Here is a 20,279-nt window from a genome sequence, read left to right as displayed (position 1 = left end):
TGGAGAGCGGAGAGTGTTTGTACATAAAGACCTGCAAGCAACGTCCCACGTGTGGCTTAGGGATGATACGGTGCACCCGCCGCTTGTTTCGCCTTACTCTGGACCATACAGGGTAACCACAAAAGGAAGCCACAGCTTCAAAATCGATAAGGATGGTAAAGAAGAGACAGTCTCAATTGAGCGGCTTAAACCTGCTTACACCGAAGAGGGTACACTCCTTCCTCGGTCTGCAAAATCACCCTCAAACGTGGAGGCCAAAGAAACAGCAGGAAGTCTCGCCGAGCCCTCGGTTTCAGAAGAGGACAACGAAGCAGCAAGTGCAGAGCAGGAGCAGCCAGTCCTGCACCAGATGTTTTCACGAGAGCTGGTAGAAAAATCAAGTGCAACTTTCCCCACATACCTGGTGCACCCGGTTTCAAAAGGAGGGGGGCTGATGTGGCGACGTCATTTATCCACTGCGCCAAAAACAGCGGGTGAAAGATGCAGCTGATAGATATTTATCTTTGGCGTAGTCGGCTTGGTTACGAGTTGTTTATTCTTGTTAGTTTTTGATTTGTGCTTGGAAAATAAAATGTTTTCTCATCTCATGAAAAAGCTGTTTACTTCATAAAATATAAAGGCTCCCATAAGGGTATTTAAATCCACAGCTCGAAAAATGGGTGTTTGTTTTGACAGTTGTGAACCTTTCGCTTCATACGTTTCTGACAGCTGACATCTGTGTAATTTGTAGCCCCTTTGATTGTTTCAGAGTGAAATATGCTTCCCATTTGGTATTATATAACTTGAAAAACAGTTTCGCATTTCATTCAATAGCAAAATTTTCATGAAATATTCCGCTCTTGGTCAGACAGAATAGATAGAATGTTTTGCAAAATGGAGAAGAAAAACTGAATTTGTCTGTGTGTGTGTTTGTGTATGTGTGTGAGTGAGTGAGAGAGTGATATACTTTCTACACAAGTCTGGAGCAGAAAAACTACTTTGTTTACTGTCATCGCAACACTGGTATCCTTACACATGGGTTGTATATTCTGCCTTTGAAGTAAGTGAATAAGAAATCAACAGATAAAATATGAACCATAATAGGGGAGCAAAACTCATTCAAAAATACGCACATACACAGTATAGCCAAAGTAGAGAACCAGCTGCTTTGTTGAATTTTACTTTCAATTTATTTTGTTTACTGTTTGATTAACAAACATAAAATATTGGCAACATAAGGTGCCATCTATTGTGTCGCCCACATACCTTGATACTGTTAAATGGTCCAACACTGAAGAAATAAAATGAATGTTACAAGAGCAACGGTATTATAAGTTCAAGTAATTTATTGTGTGATGGGAGGGGGGAGCAGCGAGAAGAGAGTGCAGTGTGTCATATACATTTGTAATTATGGGACACATTCGGCTTTGCAGTGCATTTAACCAGCAGTCTGACTCTTTATTCACTTCTTACTTAGTCTGTAATGTAGTGGGACGCAAATGCGCTAAATATATGTTACAGCGTTACCAGTAAGCAAAACTGTGTGATAGCCTACAACAAAGAGGAAAATAAATCCACAAAAACTGGAAAAGACAGATTAAGCAGGTGGTATAATCGCTAGCACGTGGCAAATTTGGCGGTTTTTCCGACACTTTCAAAGAGACTGGCATGATATCAAGTCATTTTGCAATCCTTTCACAGGAAAAATTTCCTACATCACACTTGGTAATATGATTAAATGACACATAATACCTAAAATACACTCTATGATCAAAAGTATCCAGACACTCCCAAAAAGATACGTTTTTCATATTAGGTGCATTGGGCTGCCACCTACTGCCAGATACTACATATCAGTGACTTCAGTGCTCATTAGACATCGTGAGGTAGCAGAATGGGGCGCTCCGCAGAACCCACGGACTTCGAAAGTGGTCAAGTGATAGGGTGTCAACTTGCGTCATATGTGGTCAAGTGATAGGGTGTCAACTTGCGTCATATGTGGTCAAGTGATAGGGTGTCAACTTGTGTCATACGTCTGTACGCGAGATTTCCATACTGCTAAACATCCCTAGGTCCACTGTTCCCGGTATGATAGTGAAGTGGAAACGTGAAGGGACACATATAGCGCAAAAGTGTACAGGCCAGCCTCGTGTGTTGACTGACAGAGACCACCAACAGTTGGAGAGGGTAGTAATGTGTAATAGGCAGACATCAACTCAGACCATCACATCAGGATCCACTACAAGTACTGTGACAATTAGGCGGGAGGAGAGAAAACTTGGGTTTCACGGTCAAGAGGCTGCTCATAAGCCACACATCACGCCCATAAATGCCAAACGACGCCTCGCTTGGTGTAAGGAGCATAAACATTGGACGACTGAACAGTGGAAAAACGTTGTGTTGAGTGACGAATCACGATACACAATGTGGCGATCCGATAGCAGGTAGTGGGTATGGCGAGTGCCCGGTGAACATCATCTGCCAGCGTGTGTAGTGCTAACAGTAAAATTTGGAGACAGTGGTGATATGGTATGGCCGCGTTTTTCATGGCGGGGGCTTGCACCCCTTGTTGTTTTGCGTGGCACTATCACTACACAGGCCTACATTGATGTTTTAAGCACCTTCTTGCTTCCCACTGTTAAAGGGCAATTCAGGGATGGTGGTCGCATTTTTCAACACGATCGAGCTCCTGTTCGTAATGCACGGCCTGTGGCCGACTGGTTACACAACAATAACATCTCTGTAATGGACTGGACAGCACAGTCCTAACCTAAATCCTATAGAGCACCTTTTGGATGTTTTCGAACGGCTACTTCGTGTCAGGCCTCACCGACCGACATCGATACCTCTCCTCAGTGCAGCACTCCGTGAAGAATAGGCTGCCATTCCCCAAGAAATCTTCCAGCACTTGACTGAACGTATGCCTGCGAGAGTGGAAGCTGTCATCAAGGCTAAGGATGGGCAAACACCATATGAATTCCAGCATTATCGATGGAGGGTGCCACGAACTTGTAAGTCATTTTCAGCCAGGTGTCCAAATACTTTTGATCACATTGTGTATGCTGTCGCTGACCGAGATACTGTAACACTTGTCGCAAAGAAGCTCTTCAAAGCTACAACTTCTTTCTTTCCTTCCTAAATCCAGACAACAGGTTCCTCTGCCTAAAGAGTATCTCCAGCACCTTAAAAAATACTGAATACAACCACTCACAAGACAGATCTCTTATTATTTAGCTACAATATAGCAGGTCAACAACTGGAAGCAGTTAATTCCATAAATTATCTGGGAGTACACATTAGGAGTGATTTAAAATGGAATGATCATATAAAAAGGTGATCGTCGGTAAAGCAGATGCCAGACTGAGATTCATTGAAAGAATCCTAAGCAAATGCAATCCGAAAACAAAGGGAGTGGGTTACAGTACGCTTGTTCGCCCAGTGCTTGAATACCGCTCAGCAATGTGGGATCCATAACAGATAGGGTTGATAGAAGAGATAGAGAAGATCCAACGGAGACCAGCGCGCTTCGTTACAGGATCATTTAGAAATCGCGAAAGCGTTATGGAGATGATAGATAAACTCTGCAGGAGAGACGCTCTGTAGCTTGGTACAGGCTTTTGTTGAAGCTTCGAGAACATACCTTCACCTAGGAGTCAAGCAGTATATTGCTCCCTCCTATGTATATCTCGTGAAGAGACCATGAGGATAAAATCAGAGAGATTAGAGCCCACACAGAGGCATACCAACAATCCTTCTTTCCATGAACAATACGAGACTGGAATAGAAGGGAGAACTGATAGAGGTACTCAAGATACCCTCCGCCACACACCGTCAGGTGGCTTGCGGAGTATGGATGTAGATATAGATGTAGATTTAAACACCTCACATATCACATATACCAGATGTCACAAAGAAGAACAAACCATTGGAAAGAGTAATATGGGGCATTTCACAGACTTAACAATCCTCCATCAAAACATGCAATCAATAAAAAATAAAATTCAACTGTTAGAATTTGAGCTCCAGCCTTTGAACTGTACAGTAGTTTGTATTACTGAGCACTGTTGTAGAAACACAGAAATCGAACATGTAGTATTATCATTGTATGAAAACGCAAACTCTTACTGCAGAACTACTTCAAGGGGTGGAGGATCAAGCATTTATATCAGAAAAGGAACAGAGTTCAAATCAAGACATGACCTCAGTACCATAAGTGAAGACAAACACTTTGAAATATTAGCTATTGAATTAACATGGCTTTATATCACCAAGAAATTAATCATTTTGTGAGTGTATAGATATTCCAGTGGCAGTGTGGACACTTTTTTCAATAAGTTAACAGAAGTTCTAGATAAAGCCTCAAGTACAGAGGTCAACATAATTCTGTGTTTGGAACATTAACATCAACACTAATATCATAAATGAATCCAGCAGCACCTTCATAAACATCCTTCAAGGTTTTGGCATGCCCCTGTTGGTCAATAGAGTGATGAGTGTTACCACAATGACTTCATCAGGAACTGACCATGTGGCCACAAATATGGACAGGGAAAAATGTGATGTAGCTGTAAAAGATCTCGGACTATGAGACCATCTTTGTCAAATAAGATCAGAAAAGTCAGGCATCAAATCATTCCCTAAACTACAAGCCTACAAATGACATCTGTCAGAAATCAAAATAAAAGATTTTTCAAAAGAACTAGAAAAAGTGTATAAGGTGTGAATATGAAATTCTCTAAATTCTCCTCATTGTTTAAATTGAACTTTGAAAAGGTATTTCCAAAAGTATGCATGTCTGTATCAACATCTCACAAAAACAGATGGATAATAGCTATTATTAAGAAGTCTTTCCAAACACTTAAACACCTCACTTCCATGAAAAATATTTGCAATTCTTAAATTTCTATTGTAGATACAAAAAGATCTATAGGAAGATGCTGTTTGCTACAAAAAAGTCATTCAATGACAAAACAATATATAATTCAGAGAATAAAAGCATAGCAGTCTGGGATGTTATAAAAAAGGAAATGGGGAGGGGGCAACAAACGCAAAATAACATACTGCTAAGGGAGAGGGAGATAAAGTAATAAATGATTCACAGCACTTAGCAAACTATGTAAATGAGCATTTTTCAAGTAGCGCAGAGAAGTTACACCAAAAATTCCCCAAAACTAATATAACACCTGTAAATAATGTTGCACAAAATACTATGATGTTGCTTCCAACCACATAGAATGAAGTCAGTAAAACAATTCAAAAACTAAAAATTAAAATGTTAGTACGCTTGGATGATGTGTGTACTGAAACAATGCATAGGGATTATACAAGGCCCCTTAACAAATATAATAAATGAATCCTTCACATCAGGGACATTTCCAGAGCAGTTAAAACAGGCAAGAGTTATACCTTTGCTTAAGAAAGCTAATGCAGAAGACCTAGAAAATTAACGGCCCATTTCCCTCCTGTCACCATTCTCAAAAATAATAGAAGCAATTATGAAAGACAGATTAATGAATTACCTGAATAAATACAATCTTTTAAGTGAATCACATGTTGGTTTCCGAATTGGCAAAAATACGGAGTCAGCTATAGTAGAATTCACAAAAGTTGTACTTGATGCTCTTCATAAAGAGTGTGTCACAGGCATATTTTTGGATCTTTCTAAGGCGTCTGATAAGTCGACCACAAGATTCTATTAAATAAATTAGAAACATTAGGAATAAGAGGGGTAGCTAATGACTGGTTTCGATCATACCTAACAGACAGGGATAGGGATACATACTTCAAATAGATCCAAACATTTAGTAAAACGCTTATCAGAACGAAAATACGTTAATGTAGGGGTTCCGCAAGGTAGCATATTAGGACCAACACTTTTCATGATATACATCAATGACTTTCCCAGTAGTGTTACTCATGATGAAAAAATCCTCTTTGCTGATGACAGCAATATTATAGTCACTGAGAAATCAAGAGAACTCCTTGCTGAGAAAGCAAATGAAACTAGTTACATATTATTCATATGTACACTCAATTCTTAGCTATAGCATTCTTTTCTGGGGAACAAATGCACAAAATATGAACACAATTTTCAAACTCCAGATAAAATCCATAAAAATAATAACCAAAAATACTAGTCTAGCTCATTGCAAACATCTGTTCAGAACACTGAGGATTTTAGCTGCTCCATGTGAATACATTTACCAGTCAGTTGTACACATCAAAAATAACATAGGTAATTACTGCATAAACAGCTCTATCCATGACCATGCAACAAGAGATAGACTCAACTTACATTTACCAAGAAAACATAACATAAAACTCAAAACAGCATTTTCTACCAAGGAATAAAACTGTACAATAAATTACCAAAAGAGATTAAAGAAATTGCAAAAATACACTTATTTAAAAAGCCAGCTAAAAAGTAGCTGTTATGCAATACATTTTATACATTGAAGGATTACTTACACAAAACAGATTAGGAGTTGATAAAAAATTTAAAACATATAAATAATAATAATAATGATTATAAAACATCCAACATTCCACATAACACCTTCACTTCATGTTTTTTCATTCTTTTTTCCTTTCTAGAAATACTTACCCCCAAGCTATGCATAGCACAATACTATCCCTCTTCTACTTTCTGAGCTCAACATCTCACTCATTAAGGAGGGATAGCAAATGGGAAGTGGCAGTACAGAAAATGGCCTAGACATCACCAGTGTGTGTGTGTGTGTGTGTGTGTGTGTGTGTGTGTGTGTGTGTGTGTGTGTGTAGTGACTGAAGTGTTACGAAATAATGTGCATTTAGTGTGTGCAGTGACTATGTTTCAACAGTGTGCGTGCAAAGAGACTTAATTTCGTGACTGGAGACCAATGATTTTGGTTGATCATGTAAAGCACTGGTGCTTCTTTGAAACTATGCCTATATATGTGTGCAAAATTTTTCCTCTGAAAATTATATTTATTTGCGATAAGTTTACTAGTTTGTGAAAATTATGTGTGGGGTCTTTTCGTGCTGCTGTTTTATACAGTGAAATCAGATAACCTATGCAAGTGTGATGTGAAATCTGATGCTTCTAGAACAGTTTTACCACTAGAAATGTTTGGTGCACTTTACAATGCAGTAGTAACAATAAGACCTATATCGTGGATGTTATCGAATGGGTGGCAAATAAAATATATGAAGTGCAGTTATTTTACACACAGTGTAAATACATAGCACTGTATGGAAAATTGGTATTTTTCATCGTAATGTTTCATATGGTATTCACACATGGCATATCCATTGAACTTCGACACATTTGATGTATCAGACCTTTTTACATTTTGACATTGTTGTCCGGTTCAAAAATTATTCTGTTATTAACTGTAGGCTTTAGTCATATAAACTGGATCTCCTAAAGTTGCTTAAAATGAACCCCCTCACTTTTCTACGTTTAAAGACTTCCTATGTCAGTGCACACTCATATTCTCTTGCTGGCACCAAGAGGGTAATAGCTAGGGTTGATAAAAGAAAGTGGAATCTGTCTAAAATGACGGAAACTATTCACGTAGTTCAAAAATGGATGAGTTGGAAGAAGGCCAGTGAACAGTTTAATGTTCCGAAAACAACTCTTATGAGGATGTCCAACAAGAACTACAGTACACCTGAGCAAGCAAAAAAACAAAAAGGGCCAGACCTATCCTTTAAATAAAGATCTGGAAGAGCTGGTTAAGTACTGTGTTGCCATGGAAGCTTCTTTCTTCATGCTTACTCGCTATCACTTGTTAAGATTGGCTATACCTGGCAGAGAGAAAAAAAGCTCTGAACACCCTTTCCAAGACGAAATTGCTGTGAAAATGTGGATAGTTCTTAAACGACACAAAACCAAACTGTCAGTAATAAATTCTACATGAATACTCTAAAGCAGAGTCACAGCTTGCCGGAAATCGCTCTCCTCCCTACATGCAATTCAAAAATTTAGAAAAATATTTCCAACCCATGTTAAACAAAAATTAGTCCAAACACTAGTCTTGCCTAATCTTTACTACTGTGATGTAGTTCAACATGGCACAAATAATGAAAATTCGAGATGCCTCGAGCTAGTGATGAATGCTTCTGTTAGATACGTCTGCAACATATGGTTGTATGATCATATCAGTCCTTCATACTCCCAGCTAGGTTGGATACGCCCACATAAGGCTCGCGATCTCCACACGATGTGCTTACTTCGTCGATTTCTCAGCCACTGGTGCCCCCAATACTTATCTTCTCACATTAAACACCTATCATCATTCCACAACCGCAATACCAGATCAGATACGTCTAGCATCTTGGCTGTACCTTTACATAACACAAAATCTTTCTCCGTGTCATTCTCCATCTCAGCCATACGACTATGGAACGCGCTCCCCTGTGATCTGCGTCTTATCCAAAACCACTCAACATTCAAGAGGGAACTTAAGACTTACATATTAGGGACGGTATAGCCACCATTGTTGTGCCCCTCCTCATCTTTTTCTTTCTCCTCTCCATCATACCTTCGAATTTTACCATTCTATTTCTCTTCCTCTAACCTATCTACCTCTTCTATATCTCTTTCACCCCATTCCATCGTCTTATGTCTCTGCTTGATGAGAACAACTCACAAGCTGCAAGAATATAACGAGAAAATTCCCAACTAGCAATAGGACTGACACTCATAAAAGAAAAATATGTTTACTTTCATATACATAGTCATTATTATTATTATTATTATCATTATTATTATTATTTTTATTATTCTTGATTGTTATAATTATTTTTTGATTGTTATAATTATCATTGTACTACTTTTATAATCTCTATTTTTTTCTTTAACATTAATACTGTATAACATGTTATATGTCCTAATTTTCTGTAGACACTGAAATTTGTTGAATCTGAGTATGCCTGGTTAGGTGTAAGAGAGGGCCTGAAGGCCCTAATCTTGCCAGGTAAAATAAATGCATAAATAAATAAATAAATAAATACCTGAAGGATAAATGACACTCATTACTAAACATTAAAGTTGTCTTTAGTACAAAAAGGGGTGCACAATGCTTCAACAAAAATTTTTAATCACTTATCCAGTGATATAAAATGTCTGACAGACAGCTAAGTAAAATTTGATATAATGCTGCAAAAGTTTCTCCTTGGCTGCATCTTCTGTTCCACAGAAGAATTTATAATACTGTTATTTGAGATGCCTCGTTATACTAACTGTTTATAAGGCCTTAGAAGATCTGGAGGTCCAAGTAGCTAACAAATGAGCACAGACTATTTTGCAAGGTCCATCTGTGTTTTGTGGCTGTGTTATTAATTTTACACTTACCCAATTAGATGCACATCAAGCTGGTAATGGTTGGATTACTGTTGCTGTTGTTCGTTATCCTGATAATCAAGTGAAGAATGTTACTGGTTTGGAAGCATTTAATGCAAGAGATGTTATAGCCTACCGCACTTTTCATGTTGGAGAAGTTTATAATAGGGACTTGGGTGTTTCCTACTTTATATATAACCAGGCGTTTTCGTTCAGAACAAGGAATCATCGTAAAATAAGTGAACAGGAGAGTGTGTCTTTGTGGATTAAAGGTGCAGGAAGATGTGCTAACTCTTTTTAATCACTTATCCAGTGATATAAAATGTCTGACAGACAGCTAAGTAAAATTTGATATAATGCTGCAAAAGTTTCTCCTTGGCTGCATCTTCTGTTCCACAGAAGAATTTATAATACTTTATTACTGTAATTATAAAAGGCAGTGGGTATCAATTACTAAATCACATCTGTATATCTTTTTCTTTGAAAAAAAAAAGAAAAAATTCTGATAATTTTTCAGAATGTAATCATATGTACAAATTAATATGCGATGTTAATGTAGAAAGACTGTTCCACATTATTACGATGTATTATACAAAATGAACAATGGAACATGTATCTAAGTAACTAACATCACAGTCTAACATAACATTAGCAGCACTTTGTATCGTTACCCAAAGCGATAGCAGCACCCCAGGTGGCCAGCAACCGACACTTCTGAATATGGTAGTGGATGAGGGCGAATACTAACGATTATATTGATTTTAAACATAGGTTTCACTATAGGATGTGTATGTAATGTTACAGAAATTGATAATAACTCAAAAATGGCTCCATATTATTTGGTTTTCTTATTACCATGGGAGGTAAGAAGTGGTACATTACAGGTTAATTTATTTGCAGTTCTCTTGTAACACAGACACTTACTGAGTTATGTAGTTTACCTTTAATAAGAAAAAATTGCCAGTAAACAGAGGAAGACATAACCTTTTGTAGAAAGATGTTGCATATCTACTCAGCACAGAGAGTTTTGTTCACTACATTTTCAGCCAAATCAGTTAATATAGAACATAGGAAATCTATGTGTAATGTAATACCTGTTTTATTTAACGTACTAAATAAGCCACACAGACGTGATAACAATACATCAAAAGCAATAAAACTGTTTTCTAATAGAATAGAAACCAGTATCACAATTGTTGCTACATCTGAGCCACAAACGGCAAGAATATTTGGTATTGAAGCAGAAGTGACTATATTTATAAAAATACTCATGTATTAAAAAGTCGAATGAAGTGTAAGAATGGGCAAATCGTAAGATAACATAAAAATTTTAAGTGTCAAGGGAAGTGCCTATGATAATAGCAATAGTCAAACAGAAACATACACATTAAATATGTATTTATACCCTCTTTCTTTCAGCGGAATAATCTGCAAGTATACATATCGAAAGTGTTTCTTCGAGAATAAGTTGTAGCATTCATCACTAGATAACTGTGATTCGGCTGTTTTCACATGAGTATTGGGGCATTGGGATGTATCGAAGATGGTGGCGATGACGTCGCCCAAGATGGCTGTGTGTAGACTTAGCAACAGAGCATGATGTCATCCAAGATGGTGGCTATACCATCATTCAAGATGGCGGATTTTTGTGGGATGTTTGAATTTTGGCGGGAAGAAACCCCCTCCCCTCCCCAAGAAAAATGGTGGGAAGTTTAAATTTCAATAGGATAATGCATCACACCACTTTTATCTCTACTAAGCTATGAAAATCGTGGGAAGATAGGGGACTTGGGATAACCTAAGTCACCCGACCACCTCTTTTCCAAAATCATTACTCACAACCTCCCTCTTTTCGGTGTTTAGTTCAATATACTCCTTCAACCAGGGGGATTGCTTGAAGGAGATAGCCTGGGTGATTCTAATAAGCTTCAGCCCTAATCTGGGGCACTGCTGGAGGTTACAATAATGAATAATAAACTTCTGCTTCTCTCCAACAGTAGCCGACAGTTTTGGGATGGTGCTTCCTCACGGAATTTGTTGCTCTGGACATAATGGCAAGTCACCCGTCTCTCCATGCAAATTATTAAGATATGTGATGTCTGCCTCAAGAACATGCCCTACATCAGAATCGGCTGCAAGACTCATTATTTTTTCACCTAATCTCTTCAATTCATTTTCGGGCACCAATCGAAATCCATCAACCAGCAGTGGCTGCATCATGGCGAGCCGGTATTAGTTATTCACATATGGGTACATAATGTAACTAGAATCAGATGATGCATTAAACCCTACACCCATCCTGGGTTATCGGCCTTGGCATGCCTGTGAAGGCATTGACAGAGTCCCTCACGGATCCCTCGTTCAAAAAATAGAAGCATTGCAGCATCAGACAAAAGTTCTATGGTGCGCCCCATTTTTTTGAGCATAGCGTCCCAGGACAACCCAGGTGCCATGTAATAAAAGGCGGGGTCTGGAGATTATGTGGCCACATATACACTCCGGAACTTTTCAACAACATCTACAAGCAAACACACGTCCGTGTCCATGTATAGTCTTGCATATTAACCCAAATTGGGGATGTTGAATTCCCACGAGACATTCACAGCATGCTCATAATCTGCTGTAGTTACAGCATCGCCTGTGAGAATACTGGTAAATGCAGATATGTTGGGAAGCCTAGTTACATTGAGTTTTGCCATACTATCAACATACTCGTATGGGAAAACTCCTGTCCTAGTCGCAAGTTGGAACTTTTCCGTATCAGGAAATGCAGATCGAGTGATATGCATATCGTTTCGAGGTAAAGTTCCAACAAGTTTCTGGAGTGAAGGCTGCATAAAGCGTAAAGAGTCAAGGAAGTGGAGAGTAATTTTTGGTGTCATTCGTTTTGAGAAAGAAATGTACTTCTCAATACTTTCAGGGAGGACACTGACCTGATCTTTTCTCATACCGAAATTGGCCCAGTGTTCAATCAAAAAATGAGTGTAATACCCACCCAATTTATGAAAAAAGACACGTATGTGCTGTGGTAACTTATACTTCAAATTGCATGCGTTATGAGCTGCACCGCAGAACTTTCCCGTAAAATGGTAATGATCTCTATGGGGAGTCTCCACTTTTCTCCCTAAGGCTAGCCTGCAAACTTGACAATTAACCGCCTTTTCGTATAATTCATCATCTTCCTTTGATTTGGTCATGGGAATATTGGTGTTGTAGAGCGCTTATCAACTTCTCATAAAAGTTTTTCAAGCTCAGTGAGGAACCAAACCACAGGATGGTCCCCGACATAAGACTGGTAGCGGTTAAGTTTAGAATCATATCAGCATACAACTTGGAATGCTACTGCATAAGGTACATGTTTTTGTGTGAAGGCTGTATGTGAGGCTAAGAGGTTCCCTTCACAAAGAGTAATAGGAGCCAGCAGGCATTAAAAGTCGGTGTACACTACAAAAGGATATCGCTGCTGGTGGTGAGCATTTTGAAATTTAATGAAGTTATTTTCCTCATTGGGCATAATGGCACGTACCAGGTCCTTGGAAGCACAGTCTAATAGATGTATAGCTAATAACTCTTCTGATGAAAAATAATTCAAACACCTTAAACAAATATGTTTTTTATGCTGCTTGTTATTTAACTGGGAATAAAGGTGGCAGGATATGTCTTTGATCCAGACATAGTGATAATTATCACCTTCAGAGAAGAGCAGCATGTTTACATGCAGCTCTCGCTCACCTGCAAATTTTGAGAAGTGGAGGGGGTTGACTACGGTGTGCTTGCCTTGCTCATCTGACTTGTCGTTATTCTTCTTCTCCAGGCCATAAACATGAACCAATATTCCGGTATTCTGCGCCTCAAACTTAGATATGTCCTGAATCTTTACAGGGAACTCTCCACCATCAAAGTTATAATATATCTTAATATCACTGACTTTGTTACTGCTTGGAAGTTGCAGATTTGTCTTGTAATCTCACCCACAAGCCAGGATTGACCATGTAAAACAAGCTTGATCCTTTCTACTTTCAACATTAATCCATGCTCGCTTCTTCTTAATACCCTCTGGGAGGTTATTATAACTGGACCCTCCATTTACCGGATCATAGACTTGTATATGGATGTCGAGGTGTGGTATACAGCTGATAGCTTTAGCAGACCCACTTACTTCCATCTAGGAAAATCGGGCCATAATAGCACTTGAGGTGGATTCACAATACCACTCAGCAATGGATGTGCTCCGAGAAATAACGCCATTATCACTTCATATATAGTGCAGAGTTGTAGTCTGCATCACCTGTATGTTTAGGTGGGTGATTCAACTCACAGCATAATACTACACTGCACTTAATGGCGATAAATCTCATATCATCTAAAACTTTGAGGAGCTCGGTCTCTAAGACAGGGAGGCACACTCCTAAAAACCCGACAGGGGCGTGGTACCTCCCTCCTTACCTGTAGGGAGGGGTATACGCACTGGTACACGCACCTTTCGTTGACAACAGGGGTGAGCTGTTGAGGAGGCGGCGGAGGCGATGATGGACGGCTGGAACAACTGGGCTACAGCGATGGGTGGGGTGGCAGACAGATGCACCTGTTCTTCTTCTTCTTCCACCGGCTGAGTTGCCCATGGACGCCAGAGAGCTTGCGGTGGTGCAGGGGGGGGGGGGGGGGGTGCTGCCGCCTCTCGTGCAGCTGTGATAGGTGCTACACCCACATGGCGCAGTGTGTCTCTGTGGTGGTGGTGTGATGCCGATTCCCGCGCCTGCAACCGCCGCTCTAGGTATACTGTGTACTTCATGTGATATACCTGTAACATAAATAAGAAAAAAATAAGTTTAATGATGCAGATTTGAAAGAACAATAAATAACAAGACTAAATAATGATAATATTTTCTGTAATGATAAAGTCAAAAATATTAATCTCCTCCACTAGGCTCTGTGCCTCAAGGGCACATTCACTGAGGTCTCCCACCCACTCAGGAATATTCACCTCCTCATATAAAAGGGCCATAATCTTGCTCCTTTCGGTTTCTTGTTGTTCAATTTGATCCGCAGTGGCTGCCATCTCATGAACCCAGTCAGGGATTTCACCCCTGCCTTGCATGACATCCTTGGCATCCCCTCCCTATGCATGGAACTATCTAGAAAGAAAAGAAAAGAATATCTCTAAGAAAGCTCAATCTAAACACTTGGAAAACCAATGTATATTACACGAAATTATTTTACCTAAGAACTACGTTTTTTTTACAAATGTACTTACATTTGCACTGTGCTTCAGCCCTCTTGCTCTCTAGCTGATGATCTAGCTCAATCAACATGTGTGTGATAAATTCTAGAAAGATGGAAAAGACTGAATATAATGTCCAGCATAGATACGCACACAATCAGTTAAAGGGTGCAGCAGTCTGCGGTCCAAAAACAGATATAGCACACACACACAAAATCCGTTAAAGGACGCAGCACTCTGTAGACTGTGGCCCAAATATATATTTTACAAACAAAAACATAACACAGACATGGAATATATTAAAGGACGCAGAATTCTGTGTAGAGTGCGGTCCAAAACAGATTAACACACACACAAAATCCGTTAAAGGACACAGCATTCTGTGTAGAGTGCAGTCCAAAACAGATATATAACATAGAGACATTGAACATAGAGGCGTTGAACACACAAAATTCGTTAAAGGACGCAGCAGTCTGTGTAGAGTGAGGTCCAAAACAGATATAACATGGCGACATTGAACACACAGACATTGAACACACACAGTCTGTTAAAGGGTGCAGCAGTCTGTGTAGAATGCAGTCCAAAACAGATATAACACACATACAATCAGTCAAAGGACACAGCAGTCTGTGGACTGAGAAAGTACTTACCAGGTAATTGATCTTCATCTACTCGGCGACGCTTGCCACTGTCGCTGCTGCTGCTGGTGCTGCCTGTATGCTTCATTATGCAGTCGAAGGTATGCCAACTAAACACTCAATGAAGTACAGAAGCAGACTGTGGGCGAGATAGGTTTTGGTTTGGTGTATATAGGTTCTATGACGTCGAATCACGTCACTAATGCAGTAGCCAATAGGATTGCAGTATTCTAGGGGTGGGGGTGCCATGTCATGAATGAATGATCACTGCACTCCTTGTGGGAAATCCTCGAACTTCTCATTTCATCATTGAATATCCAAGTGGTACATCCAGTTATCAAATATCACTAAAATTGGATTGGAATTAAGTATTTAGGTAATTCATACGTTAGATGCGCGATGTGTGCGCCACATGTATTCAGTTCGAAATGGTTAGCATATTTCCAGATGATGATCTATGGCGCCAGTATGAATATGCATGCTAGAGGTCATGACGTCAGCATTAGCATGCTCATGGGCTAAACACGCGGTGCATGCCCAGTTATAAACGCATCAGAGAGAAAGCGTTGCAGAATTTCTCTCTCTCAGCACCTGACTACAGGGATTATGTATGTTTCACATACTGTGAAGGACGCAGCAGTCTGTGTAGAGTGAGGTCCAAAACAGATATAACATGGCGACATTGAACACACAGACATTGAACACACACAGTCTGTTAAAGGGTGCAGCAGTCTGTGTAGAATGCAGTCCAAAACAGATATAACACACATACAATCAGTCAAAGGACACAGCAGTCTGTGGACTGAGAAAGTACTTACCAGGTAATTGATCTTCATCTACTCGGCGACGCTTGCCACTGTCGCTGCTGCTGCTGGTGCTGCCTGTATGCTTCATTATGCAGTCGAAGGTATGCCAACTAAACACTCAATGAAGTACAGAAGCAGACTGTGGGCGAGATAGGTTTTGGTTTGGTGGATCATGCTCTGACTGTGTCCTAGACCACATGGCGAACACAATGTTTGCCACCATCTTGGGTAATGGTACTCGCGTCGTCAGCTGACGTCACGGTAGCGCCCTCTAGTGCTGACACTGGGTACTAGGTCCAGACCTCGTGGCAAATACACTGTTTGACGCTATCTTGAATAACGATGCTTGTGTCATCACCTGACGTTATGGTAGCGCCCTCTGGTGGTGGAAACATGCACTAGGCCACGTGGCAAACACACTGGTTGCCACCATATTGCATTACGTCACAGATGAGAGCGCTCTCTGGTGGTGGCACTGTGTACTAAGTCAGTTGGAATCCGGATCTCGTGGTGAACACACCGGATGGCTGTACTGCTTGAAAATGATTAAATAAAGACTTATGTCCAAGTCCTTTTCCCACGAATCCTTGCAAGGAGGTGGCGGTCAGGTGACTGAGGTTAGTCCAAGTGACCTATCTTCTCGCCATTTTCTTAGCTTAGTAGAAATACGCGAATTGACCTTTGTTTACCGCCAAAATTCAGACTTCCTGCTAGTTCGTAAGAAGAAGTGGTAGTCGGGTGACTTAGGTTAGTGGATGTAGGCCAAGTGACCTATCTTCCTGCGATTTTCTTAGCTCAGTAGACATAAGCGAATTGACCTTTGTTTACCACCAAAATTCAAACTTGGCGCCAGTTCATAGGAGGAAGTGGCGGTCGGGTGACTTAGGTTAGCCCAAGTGGCCTATCTTCCCGTGATTTTCTTAGCTTAGTAGAGATAACAGTGGTGTGATGTATTACCTTGTTAGAATTTGAACTTCCCGCCATTTTTATGGGGGAGAGAAGGGGGTTAGGTTAGTGGAAGTAGCCCAATTGACCTTCTTCCTGCCAAAATTCAAACTCCACGTCAAAATCCGCCATCTTCAATGATGGCCTCCATCTTGGATGACATCATGCACTGTTGCCAAGTCTACATGCCACCATATTGGATGGCATCATCGCCACTACCTTGGATACATCTGGCAACAATGCACTGTCTGCAGATACTGCCCTTACCCCAATACTTACACGTATTTCACGATAATTAACAACACATAAAACCAACAATATAACAATTATTACGTTAATTAAGTACAAAATAATTAAAAATAAACATTATCCTTATGACATATGTGACTGTCTGCTTTCTCACTGCTTGGAGGGCTAGTGTCACTCCAGCTGTCAAATGGTAACAACTTCAGCACCAGGTAGTGTCATGACTGTATATATTGTATTAGACTGTGCTAATTCTATTAACTAAATATTACACGCTTTTAAGACATAATTTTTTACTCTTTTCTATTTGTTACATAGAAACGAAATGGGAGTCCGCTTTTAGGCACTTTCTTCTCTAAATGTCATTGCTGTTCGCTCACTCACAGTAAACTGTAGTCTTAGGTTCCTGCCTACCAACACCCATGGAAATCGTGACATAGTGGAAAAAGACTGTAGAATATTTCTAGCAAGTATACAAATATCATTGCTGGTTTCAGAATACGTTACAAATGCGGAGATAAAAAAAATTCTCTTACAACGTGCGACATACCTGTGACCATTGACATACTAAGATAATGCCTTTACCCACACGGCCAGACTCGACGTTGAGCACAAGTATCAAGTTTATTGTTCGTGTTGGGTTCTCCTGATAACTTATTCCATCAGTGCATCGTTAACTGATATTTAATTATAAATAATCTTAAAAAGGATGAGAAGTTTGTGATCCAATGCACCAAAAACAGCTTCAGTAAGAAAACGAATATAAGCAACTACACAGGTGAAACATAGCGTTTTCCAATTGAGCTTGTAGTTCTGACTTTTCATTGGTCACTTCGTTAAAGTTGGGACGACTTGGTGGGGATAGTGCAAAACTTGTGTCGTTTTTGTTCTTGCATAGAGCCGCAGTACCTATCATCACACGCCTTTATCTGTGTATACTTCACTAGAGGTAACGTGTGTGGGTGCACTCCTTTCACAAATATACTTATTTTTCTCGAAGACATCGATAGATATCTCTGTTGTCAAGGTACCGTCGTGATTGCCCCATCCATTCCAGCAGACGAATTAAAGCAGGAGCTCTTTATATGTTCAGAATCTTGATTCACTGCGAATTTGAAAACTACTGCTGTCTTTTTTTTGAAAATGAGAAGCTGTTCACTTCATACTCGTTATTTATTTAGTGGTGTGTAGAACGAAAATTACTTAAAAAAACTCCCCCAGCGCTAAGGAAATATGCTGATTGTCTGAAGTATGTTCTAATTTGTGCTAAAGATTGCAATTGTTGCTGTATTTGCTTTGCCGGCCGTGGTGGCTGTGCGGTTCTAGGCGCTTCAGTCCGGAACCACGGGACTGCTACGGTCGCAGGTTCGAATCCTGCCTCGGGCATGGATGTGTGTGATGTCTTTAGGTTAGTTAGGTTTAAGTAGTTCTAAGTTCTAGGAGACTGATCACCTATGATGTTAAGTCCCATAGTGCTCAGAGCCATTTGAACCATTTTTTTGTATTTGCTTTTTTTGAAAGTAAGAACCTGTCAACTACACACTCGTTATTTACATAGTGGTATGTGTCACAAAAATTACTTAAGAAGAAGCTCCTTCACTGCTAAATAAATGTGCTGGTTGAGTGAAGTACGTTCTAATTTGTGCGAAAATTTACAATTCACTGCCGGGAAAGTAAATTCTTCCTTTTCTCTTGAAAGTAACTGAAACAACTGGCAGTAATGTACGTGTAGGAGTACCAGACTACATTTCATCTCCATATTTGTTTGATTGGAAGACGTTCCTGTTTAGAAAAGGAATTTCCTAAAATAGCTAGCTTGTAAATTTTCTTTTATAATTTATAGGTGGTTGACAGTGTCACACCGGCTGTCACAACACTGTCACATCACAAGTCATGTCAAGGTCTGTTCACACTGTTCGTCATGTCACGGTATGTCAAGCCAGTTCAAGTAATGTGATTTCACCTGTCCTCAATTGTTTCTTTCGCAGGAATTACAGTCTTTGCACGATGATGTTCAATCGTTTTTGGGCACGAAGTACACACACACACAATGTGGTACTTACATATGTGGATGCTGGAGTCCACATTCATACAAAAATAGCATTTATTGGACTCAAATAATCTGCCTATTGCAGGGATAGCTTGTGTAATAGAGGAAGACAGAAGTACAAACCAACAGAAAAAAAGCGTGTGGGTCCGAAAAATGTCATTCCGTGCTTCAGAAGAGGAATTTCACACCTACACTAGGAGCTTTAGGATGAGGAATCTTCATTTTTTATTTTGGAAAGTCGAAGCATCAGTTTTTTCATTAGCTACATCAAACTGTAACTAGAATTAGTAAAAGGAACACTGTGTTATGAGCTACCATCACATTCTGCAAAACATTGGTTATGTGTATGTTTCGTAACCTGTCCTGTGAAATTGTTTTGTAATAGTAATATCTCCCTCAATATCTTTCCTTTCAAGATTTATAAGTTTCTTTATGTCTTGTTTTTGGCTTTTAATAGTTCAAGTGCCTTATTTGTACAGGTTTAGTTAGTGAAACCACATAAATATTGACCACTAATGCCTGTTAAACTGTTTCACACAGATGCAGAGAGCTTCTTAACAATAAATAAGCCTGCCACAAACACATACTTAAACAAACAATGTGTGGTGTCTGGAGGTGACAGTCTACTTCTTTAAGAGATTCTACAACGCCTGACAGCATACAAATAAATTCCACCTATTGATCAGTCTGATTCTACCCACAGCGCTTTTTTTCAGTTCAAGTTGTAGCCATATTGCAATGTAAGTCATTGTAAAATACTAAACATTGTACCACTATGTGTAAAAATCCACTTTATAAATGTTGTGGAGGGCAAGTAATTTAGTACACTCATGTTTTAGAATTCAGGCTGCTGCCTCACTGCTTCAATCAATCTTATGTCATTTGTTATGAATTTTACTAAAATAAATAACAAAACGAACAATTTATATAAAATAACAAACGAAAAACAACTGAAAATCGAAAACCACTAGGAATGGAAATGTGGATATCTGCACATGACCGAGTATTGGGCGCAAATGAGCTTGGGGATCACGTGATCTACAATGGATGAATGACATCAGCCATCAAA

The sequence above is a fragment of the Schistocerca serialis genome, chromosome 5, assembly GCF_023864345.2.
Source record: "Schistocerca serialis cubense isolate TAMUIC-IGC-003099 chromosome 5, iqSchSeri2.2, whole genome shotgun sequence".
Classification (NCBI taxonomy): Eukaryota; Metazoa; Arthropoda; class Insecta; order Orthoptera; family Acrididae; genus Schistocerca; species Schistocerca serialis.
The sequence above is the reverse complement of the archived record's forward strand: the minus strand, read 5'-3'. Positions refer to the sequence as shown.